The sequence below is a fragment of the Pinus tabuliformis genome, chromosome 2_1 (assembly GCF_031772625.1).
Source record: "Pinus tabuliformis cultivar Carrire ecotype Pingquan chromosome 2_1, CPIR1, whole genome shotgun sequence".
Taxonomy (NCBI): Eukaryota; Viridiplantae; Streptophyta; class Pinopsida; order Pinales; family Pinaceae; genus Pinus; species Pinus tabuliformis.
In genome coordinates, this window is record NC_142299.1 from 932,774,386 (window position 1) to 932,790,050 (window position 15,665).

The window sequence follows — 15,665 nt, forward strand, 5'->3', positions numbered from 1 at the left end:
TCTTATTTTACTTTCTCATGTTTTGAATATTATTGTTGTGAAAGGGTTTTTTCATATTTGGTTATTGGAAGATAATTTTTCATAAAATGGATTGAAACTTCACCCTTTGATTTGGTATTTTTTCTCCTTGAATTTGCAAGAAGTTTGGGTTTTTCTAAAGTGAAACATTGTACTCTTTCCACTTTTGTTTCATATAGGGTTGAGATCCCAGAAACCTTCTAGGATGATTTTTTTTTTTTTTACATTAAATTTCGAATTGCGAGAGATTTCCAATTTCCAAAGGTGAGGTCCAATTAATATACACGGACAATGCCTAGACATCCTCTCTCATGGACCAATTCAGTTCTAGTCTAGTTGGCAAGGGATGGCTTGGCAAATCTAGAGAGTACTTTAAGTGGGAAAGGTGCTCTACGGAGAAGGTCATCCACTGGGGAAGTCAAGAAGGCTCTTAAAACCAATCTTAGGGACTCATAATTGATTTTGGATGTTGTCAAAGGACACCACTCTGTCCAACATCATAGGATTAGTAGGATAATAAAAAGGTGTCAATTCACCTCGTAGAAATTAAATAAAGTCTTTCAGTAGAAATCACATAAGAAAAAATTTTGGCCGACGTGTTTCGAACCAACAAGTGTGGCTCATCATCAGGACCAGATGAAGAGGCATACCATGGAAAAGGATTAAATAGAGAGCAATGTAGAGACATAATTTCAAGTAACAGCTATATTTGAACAATAATATTTAAATTATGATATCAAGTATTGATATCATACATGTGATGAGAAAAATAATGATGATATTATCTAAATTATTCAATTGGTAAAATAATGCTTTCAGGTCCATATAGAAGTCGTATCTTTGGGTGGGTTAAATATCTATACAATAATATATCAATGTTTAATGGAGCATCTAGAAGGAATTCCATCCCTTTTGAATCTGGAAGAGCCCAAGTGTAAATTTGCATGAAATGTAAGTATTCAATCAAGTAATATGGCAAAAAATTTGGTAGCCATGACATGAATTTAATTGTCATTTTGGTTACAAAAGCAAGCCATAATTTGCATACATTATTCAAATCGATTGTGAAAACTATTTAAGTACGTCATTTTGTCCAAAATCACAATATCAACATCACCATGGAGAAATTTCCAAACACTAAGTTAAAAATATGATAAGAAGCATAAAAAAATGGTTCATGGGATGGAAAATGAGACCATTGCCCTAGTGGGAGAGCTAAATATCCATTTTCTTGACAATGATGTGAATGTTTCAGTCCCAAGTATTTTGTAGTACCACAACCAACACAAATGATTTTCAAACACTGATATTGGACATGTGATGAGAAACAACGAAATCATATTAAAGAGTTTGATGGGATGGAAAATGAGGCCATTTCTACACCAGTGGGGGAACTAGAGATCTAGTTGCACCACAATTAGATCAATGTATTAGTTGCAAGAATTGCTTAGTACCACATCCAGGCCAAATGATTTACAATACGTATCTTGTTACCAACTATATGTATGCAATCCTAGGATTTCTAATAGCTGCAACTTCTTAATTTTCAATTGTTATGTTGATTAACTTTCATTTTTTTCAGAAGCGTAAAGGACAAGGGAAGCATGGATATCTGGCTATAGATTTATATTCTTGTTTCTTATTTTTATAGTTTAATAGCAGTATTTTTCATGTCCAAATCAGGAAAGGGTGCTTCATGTTTCCCTTAGCTTATATATGTAATCTTAAGTTCCATTATTAATATAAATCTTTGTGGATGTTAAGAGAAAAACAATAGAGAACTATGAGCATTTGAATTTGATTCTTAAGTTACCCATTATGTGCCTAACGGTATCTATAATGATGACTGTGAACAAAATCCCAATATAATATACTCACAACATTCATTGATAGAACTTAAAATAGTATTATATTCTCATTATTTTAACATGGTTGCATACTAGTTTCATTAAAAAATCCAACTTCAAATTAAAGCACACAAAATTCGTAAATGCATACCAGGGAATACTAAATCAAATTGCAAAAAAAATTGACATACAAAATCATTGCAAAGGATGAGAGTTCATATCCATTGTGACTTTACAAAATTGCACTATCATATGTATATTCGTTTCACCATATAAAATTATTTTTACCTTTGCTAGTATTTTTGCATAAATGAATTCTATTGCATCCAATTCATTATCAGCTCCATTGGGAACAATAACATCATATGTCATTTAGACATCATAAAATGTATCCATTGCAACAAGAGTTTGAGCCAAAGCATTGTTTCCATTATTAGAAACATCATTAAGAACAACTGAAGATTGTCTAGCATCTTCACTTGTAGTGTGTTGCTTCTTGGGCTTAGGAAGTTGGTTTCTACATTTATCAAGAAAGCATGATCCTCATTTAAAAAATATATATATTCTATATGAAATTCCAACAAGGCATCATCCTACAAAAAAGGGAGCAAAAATATTAGTTTCAATTCTAAACATTGAACATGCAACCAAATATTAGTTTAAGTTCATCCATTATCAAAATTTACATAAACATAGAAACATACAACCAAGTATCAACCTAAGCTCAACCATTATCAACATTTCCTAAAAATTCACCTTGTCCCCTCTTAGGAGTTTCTCCAATATACTTGCAACAATGCCAAGCTCCTTTATAAACATGAGGCACTGACAAATGCTTAAATAATCAGGTGAGGGCAACTTTTGATAAATTCTAACAAGAAGTGCAAGAATCTGCAAAACTAACATATATTTTATAATTTAAATAACATGTTGCATGTCCTATAATGTGGTTATCCGACTCTATATAGTTAGGGGCAATTACAACATTAAATTGACTTGACATATATGAGTCCCAAACTAGAATAACTGTAGGTGATGAACATCAAAATAAAAGCATGAAATTTATTGCAAAGAAAGTGAATTTGCAGTGGATAAGAGTGAAATTATAAAAGAAGATCCAAGCATGTTGACTCCTTTTGAACATGGATTGTAATTTATCAATATAAAACCATATATTTAAATTGGTGCCATAGATTTTTTAATGTACCACCTTTCCATGTTTTTATAAATAAATTTCACCTACTAATTACCATAGGAAAACCGTGCAAATGACATGGAAACTTTCCAATGCAGAAAATGCCAATAATTGACTAAGCATATTCATTTATAGGTACCACCTTTACCTATTTTTATAAATAGAGTTTATTTTCTAATTACCATAGGAAAGCCATGCAAATAAGATAACTTCCAACAAAAAAAAATGCTAATAATTCATTTATTGAAAAATATATACGTGAAATGTTTAAAGACACTTTTTATTCTCTCTAAGTAATTTTCGTAATATTTGAGAAACAATAATACAAGAAGAAAGCAATACAGTTCAATAAGACTGCCTCTTCCAATATTAACCAATATATGGAGTATTCAGTAATGCTTGTAAATGTTTGTGTCCTAAATTCCTAATTACTAGTAAAGTCCCATGCAAATGATTATAGATTAGTGAAAAACACTAGAAGGTTTAACAATCAACTAAGAAAACATATAATTTCTTCATAGATGTGCAAAATTGTTAGACATATTTATCTCATGTCGATACTCTCTTCAACCAACAAATCCATGAGAACCATTAATGCAATATGAAAGAATTCCAACAACATTGTCACTTTTTAATATTGCCTCTTCTAACTTATCAAGTCTTTAGCACTCGAACGCAATTCCGAAATCCTACTAGAACTTTCCATCTAGTATGCACCTACATATATTTTTAAATTTTATACAAATATAAGAGGAAACATTTCCATGTTCTACTAACAAAAATTATGCATATTAAAACACCAAAGAAATGTCAACATTTTTACTACGTACTTGTCAAGCATTCTTTCTACTATTTCCTCTAGTCTAGGATCTATATCCACTAAATCTTTACCAGATTTTGTAGCTTTCATATGAAAAGTGGAGTACTCATCTATGGCTTTATCTAAAAGAGAAATGGGAAAACCAAATTATTAAAAGCTGACAAATCTGCATTTGATAAGCAACTTTGAGTCACCTTTCTATGTTGATGCATGAAAAAATTGAAAAGAAATAAATTACAAATGATTAACATCCAATAGCTAGAAAGATTCCTACCAAGCAAAGTGTGCACGTAATCTGAATCCTCTGACACATTAAACAAATGTCCAACACCTATCACATATGAGAAGGAGTCATTGAGCTCACCAAGGTAATACAAAACCTATCAAGAAAACAATAGAAGCAACATATAAGCCCCATAGTAAGAGTGGGGATAGGAAATTAAGTTACTGCACCAACAATTACAAACATTCTGAATAAGAAAATTGACCTTTGATTGCACTAGTCCAACCAGTTGTTGTTGACCAAAAGTTTCATCCTCATATAAGATTTCTCTGCAGGAAGAGATATAAGTGTAGGTGAACACAACGTTCAATAATCAATGAAGATCAATATTATAAGATTCAAAAAAGTATCACCCAATGAATTTTCACAACATTTTTGTGATGTGTTGGCAAGAATCTAAATGCTCCATTTCATAGAAAAACATAAAATTTTAACTTTGACCTAACTTGGTATAGACAGTGGAAGTTATTCCCATTAAAATGTTTTTTTCCACTCAATGCCTTTATATGGGTTGAACTCTCCATCCTATTAATAGAGTTTAGAATCTTGTAATGTTCATAGTCTAAAGCGCTTGGTCATATTGCTTGTCGGGATCTCTTAAGAGACCAAAGAAAAGAACATTTGTGCAAGTCAACCCATAATAGTGACTTGAGGAAGAAATTGAAAACCGAGTTAGGGTTTACCTAAAAACAAAAGGTAAGCTATGTGAACATTTTCATCCATGCTTTAGGTGCCAGGAAACCAAGCGCAAGATCATAAATTTTTTGTTTCATGCCAAAACTTGGGGTTCATGACTTAGATACTAGGACACCAAACAAAACATCAGAAAAATGTTTTTTAATGCAACAAAGTGAACGGATATAACTATATTTATTAACACTTCTCCCTAAGATTGACATCTAGACTCTATAATAAGAAAATGTACTAGAGTAAGGCCATGACCTTCAGCTTTTTGATGACTATTCAAGGCTATGACAATTGGAAATCCAAGTAGCCTTAAGTCAAGGAATTTTTCCAAGCAACTTGCTTGAAGCCCAAATAACTTGCTTGCTTCAAACTATTAGAGGAAATTTCAGCCTAAAAGTGCCCATGATTTTTCATGTAATGTCCATGTCATAATATTTAAGCTAATCAAAATCCTTTAAATTTAAAAATAGGTACATGAAAATATTTTGGAGAGGAAAGAAGAAAAACTACATTTTTTAATTGTATTTTTGGCTTATCTCCTTATAGATTTACTCAAATTTTAAGTGTAGACACTTTTTGGATGCGGAATTAAATTCCACATCTAACGAATACCCATTATGCATACTTTTGAGAAGACCCACATTGATAAAAATTCATACCTGATATTTTATTATTTTAACTAATATATTATTATTTTTGGTTAGGAGATCACTTTTAGGTTGAAATGTCCTCTAAGGCAGCGTTTCATCCGACACATCAAACAAACAAAAAAATGCATAGTGTGATGGCGAAGACATCATCCTTCACTCTTATTGAGAGGATAATTTTTTAGCACAAACATGAAATTCTGACATGTCAAAGGATTTTTACCCTAAACAACAAAAATAAAACCTTGTTAATAACCAATGTTATTAGAATTGGTGATTCTAAAAAACAACATGTCTTATTTTTTGCAGAATTTTTCCATTTCTGCTCATTTTTTCCCTGACTTATTTTTCCAATCCTATTTGAGTTATTGTTGTACGTTATTTTTGAAACATTGAAAATAAGTTAATAACCCACTCAACACCTTTGTCTACCATAATGTAAAGAAAGGCATAAACTGTGAACAAATCATATATGGACAAGGTTAGCAACTACCATAATCTGACTAATGATCAGAATGACTCAATAGACAATCACTCTTTCCATATCCTAAAATTATGAGAAGTTAAATTCATATTTAACACGAAAACAACATTTGGAGTCATATGAGCTAAAATCAATAACTTTCCTTGAGTTCAATGAAGAAAAGGTGGTGTAGCCATACTCCCAATAGCGAATTTCAAAAGGAATGTTTTCATGTTAGTAAGATATTGCCCTAAAATAGTGTGAGCTTTGTTCAATTTCAATAGCATGGGGTCTTGTAGCATTTAAAAGGGCCAAATTTAAAAATGGATTGACACATATAATATCATTTGGCTTTGTGAAGCAAGGTTGAGTATCCAATATTACCCACGTATTAGTCCATTCACCAAAAATATTTCCTAAGGGCCACTAATCTCCAATATAAAGGGCCTAAGTCATTTCATATAAAACCTTATTTTAAGTTTGTAGGTGAACTTATGACAACCACGACACCGAAGCAAGCTAGAACGTTTATCAGATAAATTATTTGGGCAAGACACTTACCATTATCACTATGGAGCAAGCATGCCTTTTCCCAATATGAGAATATCACAATGCAATGTAATCAAATTACAACATTCTAAAAATATCCCTTCAGCTGAGAAGTCATGGCTGAGGATTATTTGTTGTGCCAAAGTCAACTAATACTTGAACCAGACACCGACCACTTAAGACAACCTACTTGCATAGGCAAGATGGCTCTGAAGGGGGAAAATGTGTCCCTGGGGAATTTGAAAGTTGGCGAGGATTGTGAAACACCCCTTTTTTACCATCTAACCAAAACCCCATAGTGACACAGTGTATAATTTTTAGCATGTGGTAAATATAAATTTGATCTTGTTATTGGTTCCATAATTTATCATTACATTTGTAATAACTTAGCCTCCTTTCAGTAAATGGTAAATGGATACAATTGAGAAAAAACTTGATTATCCCAAGAAGTGGCCACCAAATAGTCATCTTTTGGAATAAGAGAGAGGCTTGATATGCTATCATTTAGGGGTTGCATGATTTGAAAAATAAATAATTTGTGAAGATAATCATCTTTTTTCTTTTCTTTTTTTTTTTCCCGAAGTGAAGACTTCTGTGAGGAGTAATTTTGTTATGAAATATCCATATCACTCACTTTAAAATTATTTTTGGTCGAGGATGATACACACTTGTTGGAACATAATTACCTATCAAACGGGTACTGTACAAAGTTCTCACTTTTTTAGAGTTGCAAAAAATCATCCAGTTTTGAGAAGTGTTGATTCAAAATACACCTTTTTTTTGGAGTATATTTTTGACACTTTAAATTTTCATATGTATTAAGTATGCACATTTTACTTTAAATGTTAGTGATTTTCATGCCAATTTTAAAAGTGTTAATGCAACATCAACCCCTTTTTTTTTTTTTTTGGGGGGGGGGGGGGGGTGTTGGCTTGATGGGACCTGACTCAGGTTCAACGTTAAGGAACCAAGCAAATCCCTACACTACTAGCCCTTTCAGAATCAATCTGCAGAGCGCGGACTGAAGTCTCACCCGAAGCAGCATGGGGGGTTGTAGGAACCAAGTTTCTGCACCCTGAGATAGTTGTGATGTCGATCTTATACCCTCACTCTTGTCTTCACGTAGATCGATAAGCCTTTAGGGATTATCGATGTACTTCTTCTTCCGTCTTTCAGAACCTCCGCGAAGGTATCCGATTGCCCTTCACGCAACCCTAGATGATGATTCAGGCACTTACGCACCTCTATAACTAGGTTACTGACTTGTTTCCCAAATTTTCTTAGGTATTAGCCAACTTTACCATACAATTAAGATTATCCTTGCGTAAACATATATTATTACTTGCGTTCATGTAACAGATGGAAACATATATTTTCATGCATCAACTTAACATTATATCTGAAACTCAACATTCAACATAGCATAATCGCAACATTTATAATAGCAATAAAATAACGCTTACATAGATGGAAAGTACACAGTAAGTTCAAAACACGTCTCTTTATTGATGATTCATATTTTCAATATAAACTCTAACTGCCCTACGCACACAGCTGCAGGGGTCCGCGCACTTAGCTGCAGACTTCTACCCTAGGCCTCTGCGCACTCAACTGTAGAGCCTCTTCCTCCGCTAAGACTCTCACTCTTAGCTCTCACAAACCTATTACATCAATGACTCATGACTATTGAACTGCCTTAGACTCTCTAAGACTCTCCCTTTTATACAATCCCATGGTCCGCGGACCAAGGGTAGATCTCCAAAACTGACACAACCTATCTAGACTAAGGGCGGAAAACAATTTTTGACTTTAGATATATTTGCGCTCCACGACCACAAAATGTAGAGACTTTACATTATTTATACAAAATTCAGGCCTTCTGTCCCAAAACTTGGGTTTGTAACCCCAAAATTGATAAGGAAGCATGCGCTATATGCCAAGCGGTGTCCAAACAATCAGATTGTTAATCCTCCACCTTCCTTGGTCATCTTCCAACCTCGTGATGCACTCTTATAACTCAACTAGGAAGGAACAAAAGAAGATTTCATGTATTTCTCTGTACAAATATTTTTCCAACCACTTTTCTTTCGTCAATCATGGATTCTTATTTTCTTGCACTGCGAATTCATGGATATTTCTATCCAACCAATTCTCGATCTCTTTTTTAGTTGGATTCCAATGATACGACATCACACATCCTTTTATGCATATCTCGGCCTTGGTAACAGAACCATCTGTTGGCTTGATGGGCCCTGACCTAGGTTCAACATTAAGCAACCAAGCAAATCCCTACACTACTAGCCCTTTCGGCATCAATCCACAGAGCGCGGACTGAAGTCTCACCCGAAGCAGTATGGGGGGATGCAGGAACCAAGTTTCTGCACCCTTAGATAGTCGTGATGTCGATCTTATACCCTCACTCCTATCTTCGTGCAGATCTATAAGCCTTTAGGGCTTATGGATGTACTTCTTCTTCCATCTTTCAGAACCTCCGCAAAGGTATTCGATTGCCCTTTGCGCAACCCTAAGCGATGATTCAGGCACTTATGCACCTCTATAACTAGGTTACTGATTTGTTTCCCGAATTGTCTTAGGTATTAGCCAACTTTACCATACAATTAAGATTATCCTCGCGTAAACATATATTATTACTTGTGTTCATGTAACAGATGGAAACATATATTTTTGCGCATCAACTTAACATTATATTTGAAACTCAACATTCAACATAGCATAATCGCAACATTTATAGCAGCAGTAAAACAATGCTTACATAGATGGAAATTACACAGTAAGTTTAGAACACATCTCTTTATTGATGATTCAGATTTTCAATACAGACTCTAGCAGCTTTGCGCACACAGCTGCAGGGGTTCGCACATTCAGCTGTGGACTTCTACCCTATGCCTCTACGCACTCAACTACAGAGCCTCTTCCTCCGCTAAGACTCTCACTCTTAGCTCTCACAAACCTATTACATCAATGACTCATGACTATTGAACTACCTTAGACTCTCTAAGACTCTCCTTTTTATACAATCCCATGGTCCGCGGACCAAGGGCGGATCTCCAAAACCGACACAACCTATCTAGACTAAGGGCGGAAAACCCTTTTTGACTTTAGATATCTTCGCGCTCCGTGACCACAAAATGCAGAGACTTTACATTCTTTATACAAAATTCGGGCCTTCTGCCCCAAAACTTGGGTTTGTAACCCCAAAATTGACCCCCAGGGGACCTGTTCCCAATAGGGGGGCTTAGTTTTGACACTTTATTTATTTTTTTATATAATACGTATGGATAACTTTTTTAGAATATTAGTGATTTTCATGTAGATTTTGAATGTAGCATCAACCTTTTTTTTAGGCATATTTTTAACGCTTTAAATTTTCTTATGTCCTAAATATGCACAATTTTTTTAAATGATGATTATTTTAGCATTTTTCAAGTTGTCTTATTCTCTCCTTTTACTTTCTTTCCTAAGATATTTGTTTTTAAGGGTTTTCCAAACTTGTATTTTTGTTTTTCTTTGTAATGTTTTTTTAAATGATTTTTTTTTGGAAAGTTTAAAAAAATAATAAAGTTAATATTTTGAAGTTATCTTTTTTATATATTTATTTATCGTTAATTAATACTTCAATACACTTAAAATAATTCTCACTAAAATATAACAATTTTAAACATTTAACAATATATATATATATATATATATATATATATATATATATATATATATAGGGACATTTTCCTTAAAAATTACATGTTAAATAAACGTTTTTAATGAAAAAATTGAATAAAAAAGTTGGAAAAATAATAAATTTTATGAATTTTATATCCATAGATAATAGCATAAAAAAAAAATTGATTCACATAAAATTGTAAGTAAAAATAACAAAAAAAAAAATTTGTTTAAAAAACACACACACACACAATTTAAATAATAATAATAATAATACAAAAAAAATGTCCATGGGGTCTTGGATAGACGAGGATTGGGTGCTATGTTAAGGCACTCCTTGATGTGAAGTCACCGGTTCAATTCCCCACCCCCATTGGGGTGATGTATTGGACATGATGAAGATATAGTCACGCCAAACTTACAAAAGAAAATATTTAAAATTAAAAACATAAAAATTAAATTAAATTTAAAAAAAAATAGAACATTTTTTTTTAAACAATAAAATTAAAAAAAAAAAAAAACATTAAAATAATTGAAATAAAAAAATTTAAAATAAAAAATTATGAAAAAAAAATAAAATATAAAAAATAAACAAAACAACACTTTAAAAAAATAAAAATATTTAAAAAAAATTATTAAAATTTTAAAATAACATTGGCCCTACGACGACCCTCTGGCCTTGGCTGGTTGTGAGACGATTTTGGGAATCGACTGACTACTAATCGTGGGTTAGAGGACTATTGTAGGGTTGGAGGAGGGGCGTCAAGGCCTGCTCCGCTAGCTCTACGATGGCCCTCTGGCCATCAGCTAGCTCAAGGAAGATTCCAATAATCGGCCCACAACGGCCGGAGGACCAATTTGTTTTTTAGTTTTTTAATTTTTTATATCTTTTTTAAAGTGTTTTTTCTATTTATTTTTTAAATTTATGTTTTTTAATGCTTTTTTAATTTTAAAGATTTTTATTTTATTTTATTTATGTTATAAGTGTTTTTGTTTAATTTTATTCTAATTTTTTTATTTAAATTTTTGTATTTTTTTTAATGTGTTTGTGTGTGTGTCCTTTTGGTTTTCAGGGTCCTTGACGCTCTTACAAGGTACCTTGTTTTGGTTTCATTACCATTTTATGTTTGAAGCATCATGTATCTATTCTTACAATTTTGTTCTTTTGTCTACCCATTCTTCTCTGATTTGTATCCTCTCGTGGCCACAGAGTGATAATCTCTACAATCAATGGCAGTATAAGCTTTCTCATATTATGGATATCAATATGTTCTTGATCCAGATCTATGACAATGTAAAAAATTCCTTCTTAACGAAAATGCTCATTTTTTTCTCCTAATATATATATATATATATGTGTGTGTGTGTGTGTGTGTGTTTTCTCCATATATATATATATATATATATATATATATATATATATATATAGATATGGGGTACATTTTGCTCATTGTAGGCTATAGATGTAATGAGGCCCTGTTTAAGATTTTTTCCCTTCTATTCTGTTTGTATATGAAGGCCAACAAATCTGGTCTAAGTGAGCCTGATTTTTCACTCTCTCAGAACGTCTCACGATGTAATATTCTCATAATATAATAAAAAAAAGTTGACTTACCAAAAAAAAATATGATCTAAGTAAATTTTTTTAATTGCTTTTAATTTGTTTTTTTCTTAAATTATCCAATTTGCTTTTATTTATTTGTTTTTTTGTGTGTTAATTTTTTTTCCTTAAATTTTGGTTCTTTGGGAAATATTTGTTAGTTTTTTCGTTTTATTTTTTTATTTTGTTGTTTTTTAATTTCTTAATTTTTATCACGTGAGTTAATTTTTTTTTAATAATTTTTATATATTTTTAAATATATTTTATTGTGCTTTTTTTTATTGATGAACCATAGTAAGTGGTTCGAAACCACCGACCTTGAAAACTACTTTGTGATTTCTCCGAAAGATATTTGTATATATTTTTTGTCTGTTCGATATTTTTTTTGTCATTTTTAATCTTTTTATTTTCTTTTATGTTTTAATATATTTTTTTATTTATTAGTTATTTTTTTCTAAACTTTTTGCTTTTTGTTTTCGTTTTACTTTTTATTTTTTTTCAATCTTTTAATTTTTGTTTTGTTTTGTATTTTTCATTTTTATATATTTATTATTTTAATTTATTTTATTTGCAAGGTCCGTGTCAATCCTCAACTAGCAACTTGACCTCATGTATTAATTTGATAGTTCATTTTAAAGTTTTCATTATAATGGATCAAGTTTGCCCCCACAATGTGTCAATTTCATGGTTGATTTTTAATATTTCATTGCAATAGGTCGAATTCGCTTATACTGCATTTCAATTTGATGGTTGATTTTTAAATTTTCATTGCAATGTGTTAAGTAGTTTTAGACTAAGATTTTAAAATAGCTATGCTTTTAGCATTTAAAAATGAAATTACACTTGGTATAATGACTCTTTCATTTAGGTGTTCATTTTTAAAGTTTTTTTAGTCATATAATTTTTCCATAATGCCATGGTTGAAATATATTGAAAACTTAAGCTTTTTTGTAATCGTGATATTTGGTTTTTATTCCATGGTTATAAAATTGTCCAAATTTTAAGGTTTTTTCGAGTCACGATATTTTGTCTTTAATGCTGTGGTTGAAAATAGATATATGTATTTTATCTTTAACATCATCCTTGAAAATTAGTGGAATTTTAAGGATTTTCATATACATGATATTTTATCCTTAATTCCATGCCTAAAAATTATTGAAATTTTAGGGTTTTTAGAGTGATAATAATTTATTTTTAACTCCATTGCTAAAAAGTGTTGAAAATTTACCCAAAAAAAGATGTTATTCCAACATCAACACTTTTTCGTTTTCAAGGTGTTTTTTGCACCAAAAAAACTTGGCTTTTATTGGCGTTTACTGCATTTTTTTCGTGTTTTTTTGGAGTTTTTCTTAGAGTTCTCGTTTTGAGATAATAGTTCTAGATTGATAGATAACTTTGTTTTGGCTCAAAACGTTGACCAAAAAGAATTTTAATGTGAGCGATTTGAAAATGTCAAAACAATACAATCATCTTATTGTGTTACCTAATTCATGAAGATGGTGTAACAATATTCTGCAATAGAATGTCGGTAAAACAATCTAACATGACCCATGCATAAAATTTCCACATATAACAACAAAAAGAAATACAATGTCTATACTTTAGGAGGTCAAAGAAATTTTCTCGTGCTTACCTATAATAAATCTACATGGACATAATGAAATTGTCTGCTATATAAAATATGAATTCCAAGAAGCTTAATAGTCTTGGGGTTGATGGCCCTTGCCTAGAATCCTAAAATAGACATGGGCACACAGAGGTAGGGGTTGGACTTGTGGCTCCCAGAGATGAATATTTAGTGCTCAACATACAGACCAAACCCAACTCATGTTCACCTTAAGGCCTGAGAAGCAGTGATTTTAAGTCATTGGCCAAAGTTTCATTCCCAAGGGCTTTACCAAGCATCTATGGACCCACCTAGAGGTAGGTGTTGAACTTATGGCATATGGAGATGAATACCAAGTGCATGTATTACAAGCCCAGACCTGCTACTTAATTCTAACTTCCCCTGAAAGCTTAGAAAGTAAAGAGCTCAACACCATTAGTCAAAGTTCCATTTCCAAATTCTTTACCAGATAATCATGAGGGCACATGCAGGTAGGAATTAAACTTAGGGAACATATTTCATATAACATACCCAATCCCACCCCAATGTTCCCCTTAAGGCCCGTGGAGAGGGATCTTGACACCATTGACCTAGGTTCCATTCCCAAGGGCTTTACCGAACACCTTAGGGTGGCCTTATGGCACATTGAGGAAGGGATCAAACTCATAACACATGGATATCAGGGCCATGTGTTTATATTATAAATTCAAGCCCACCTCCATGGTGTGGTTTTTGATGAAATGGTAATTCAAGTGCACTTGAACCTAAGTTTAATTGTCTTAAAAGGCATGTTAATGCAACCAAATTTTGTGCTATATGTTCATATGTATCCAGGTGGAGACAATGTTCTGTGTAGGTCAGTAGCAAAGCCCCCATCTTTGATAAAGTTCCATTTGAATAACTCTCTCTCTCTCTCTCTCTCTATATATATATATATATAGACACAAAGAGAGAGGAATAGAGAGGTGAAGTTTTTCCAAACACCTACCAGAAAATAATTAACAAATTATATACTATGAATTTGAGTAAATTGTCTCTTGGAAAACATCCTTGAAGGACTTACAAACAAATTGTGATCTTTATTAAAGTCTTGTGCTATAAATTATTTATGGGCATGGACCAATTGACCTTCAGAAAGAAAATCCAATATAAGTAAACTATATTGTAACATGGTGCAAACTTTTAAGGTAATAGGGATAATCAATAATAAGCTCAAAACCATGGAAGTGTAGATTAGGCATATTTCTGGAGGATTTGACATTCTCCAAATTTATAGGAGGAAAAGACCGGCAAAATAAATGCATACCTTGAAGGATTTGTTGGCATTGTGAGGACTTGTGGCAGTATTAATGGTGCCGAAGGCAACAACCATTAAAGAAACTCTTTAATAATTAACTTTTGGAATATGAGGAAGCACAACATAATGCCTAAAGTGGAATTTACGGTGACCTAGAATCCCTCAATTTTGTCTCATTTAAAAGGTCATGGAAACTATCGCTATATAGAATCTCTCAAATCATGTTTTAACAGAAATGTTTAATATCCAAAACCCTCAAATATCTAGGAACCGTAGGATCTGTAAATTTTCATGTACAATTTTCCTTGGGCCTGTGTCTTAGCTTTGCCTCCAATTGATAACCATCTATATTTCAAATGTTTAACATGTATCCATCGTACCTCTCAATTTTTTAGCATCTGTTTTGCTATGGTCATAGCTCTGGAGCATTTTGTATATTTTGTTGGGCTCATGTGAGTTGTAGAGGATTCTCGCAATGGCCCTGATAGCCACAATGTTGGTCTTTTGAGCATCTAAGCCTCTTATTCAGGTCTTCTTCCCCTTCTCCTTTATTATGATAAATGGCCTCCCAAACACATCAAATTCCAACACCATCCCTAAAAGTAGTGACAAAATGTATCATAGACATTAATGCCTAAACATACAAGAGTGGCTGCAAAAAAATAGTTGATCTTGAACCAAAGATCTGATGTGTGTGTACTCCTCTCTATGTGGAAGACTGAATGTGGGGTAGAAACGCATTGAAGTTAAAAATGGAACATATATTTGTATCATCAATGTACTGAAGGTCTGATGGTGGCATTTGATATTTGGTCCGCTACTTGTAAAACCCTAATTCAAAACTCTGAAATCTCATTTTCGCCTCTGCTTGTGAAAAGTGAACAGATACAAAGTTCTTTTTCTGGAGGGGTTTGCGAAAAGAAAAATCTTAACTTTTCAAAAATGCTAAAATTTTTCTTTGTGAAAAAAAATAGA

At 32.4% G+C, this 15,665-nt stretch overlaps 1 pseudogene; it reads right to left on the minus strand.

Annotated features, from left to right (window-relative positions):
* Positions 1 to 2,609: 2,609 nt before the first annotated feature.
* The window catches only part of LOC149203708 (26S proteasome non-ATPase regulatory subunit 1 homolog A-like), a 40,269-nt pseudogene continuing 27,213 nt past the window's right edge, over positions 2,610 to 15,665 (minus strand).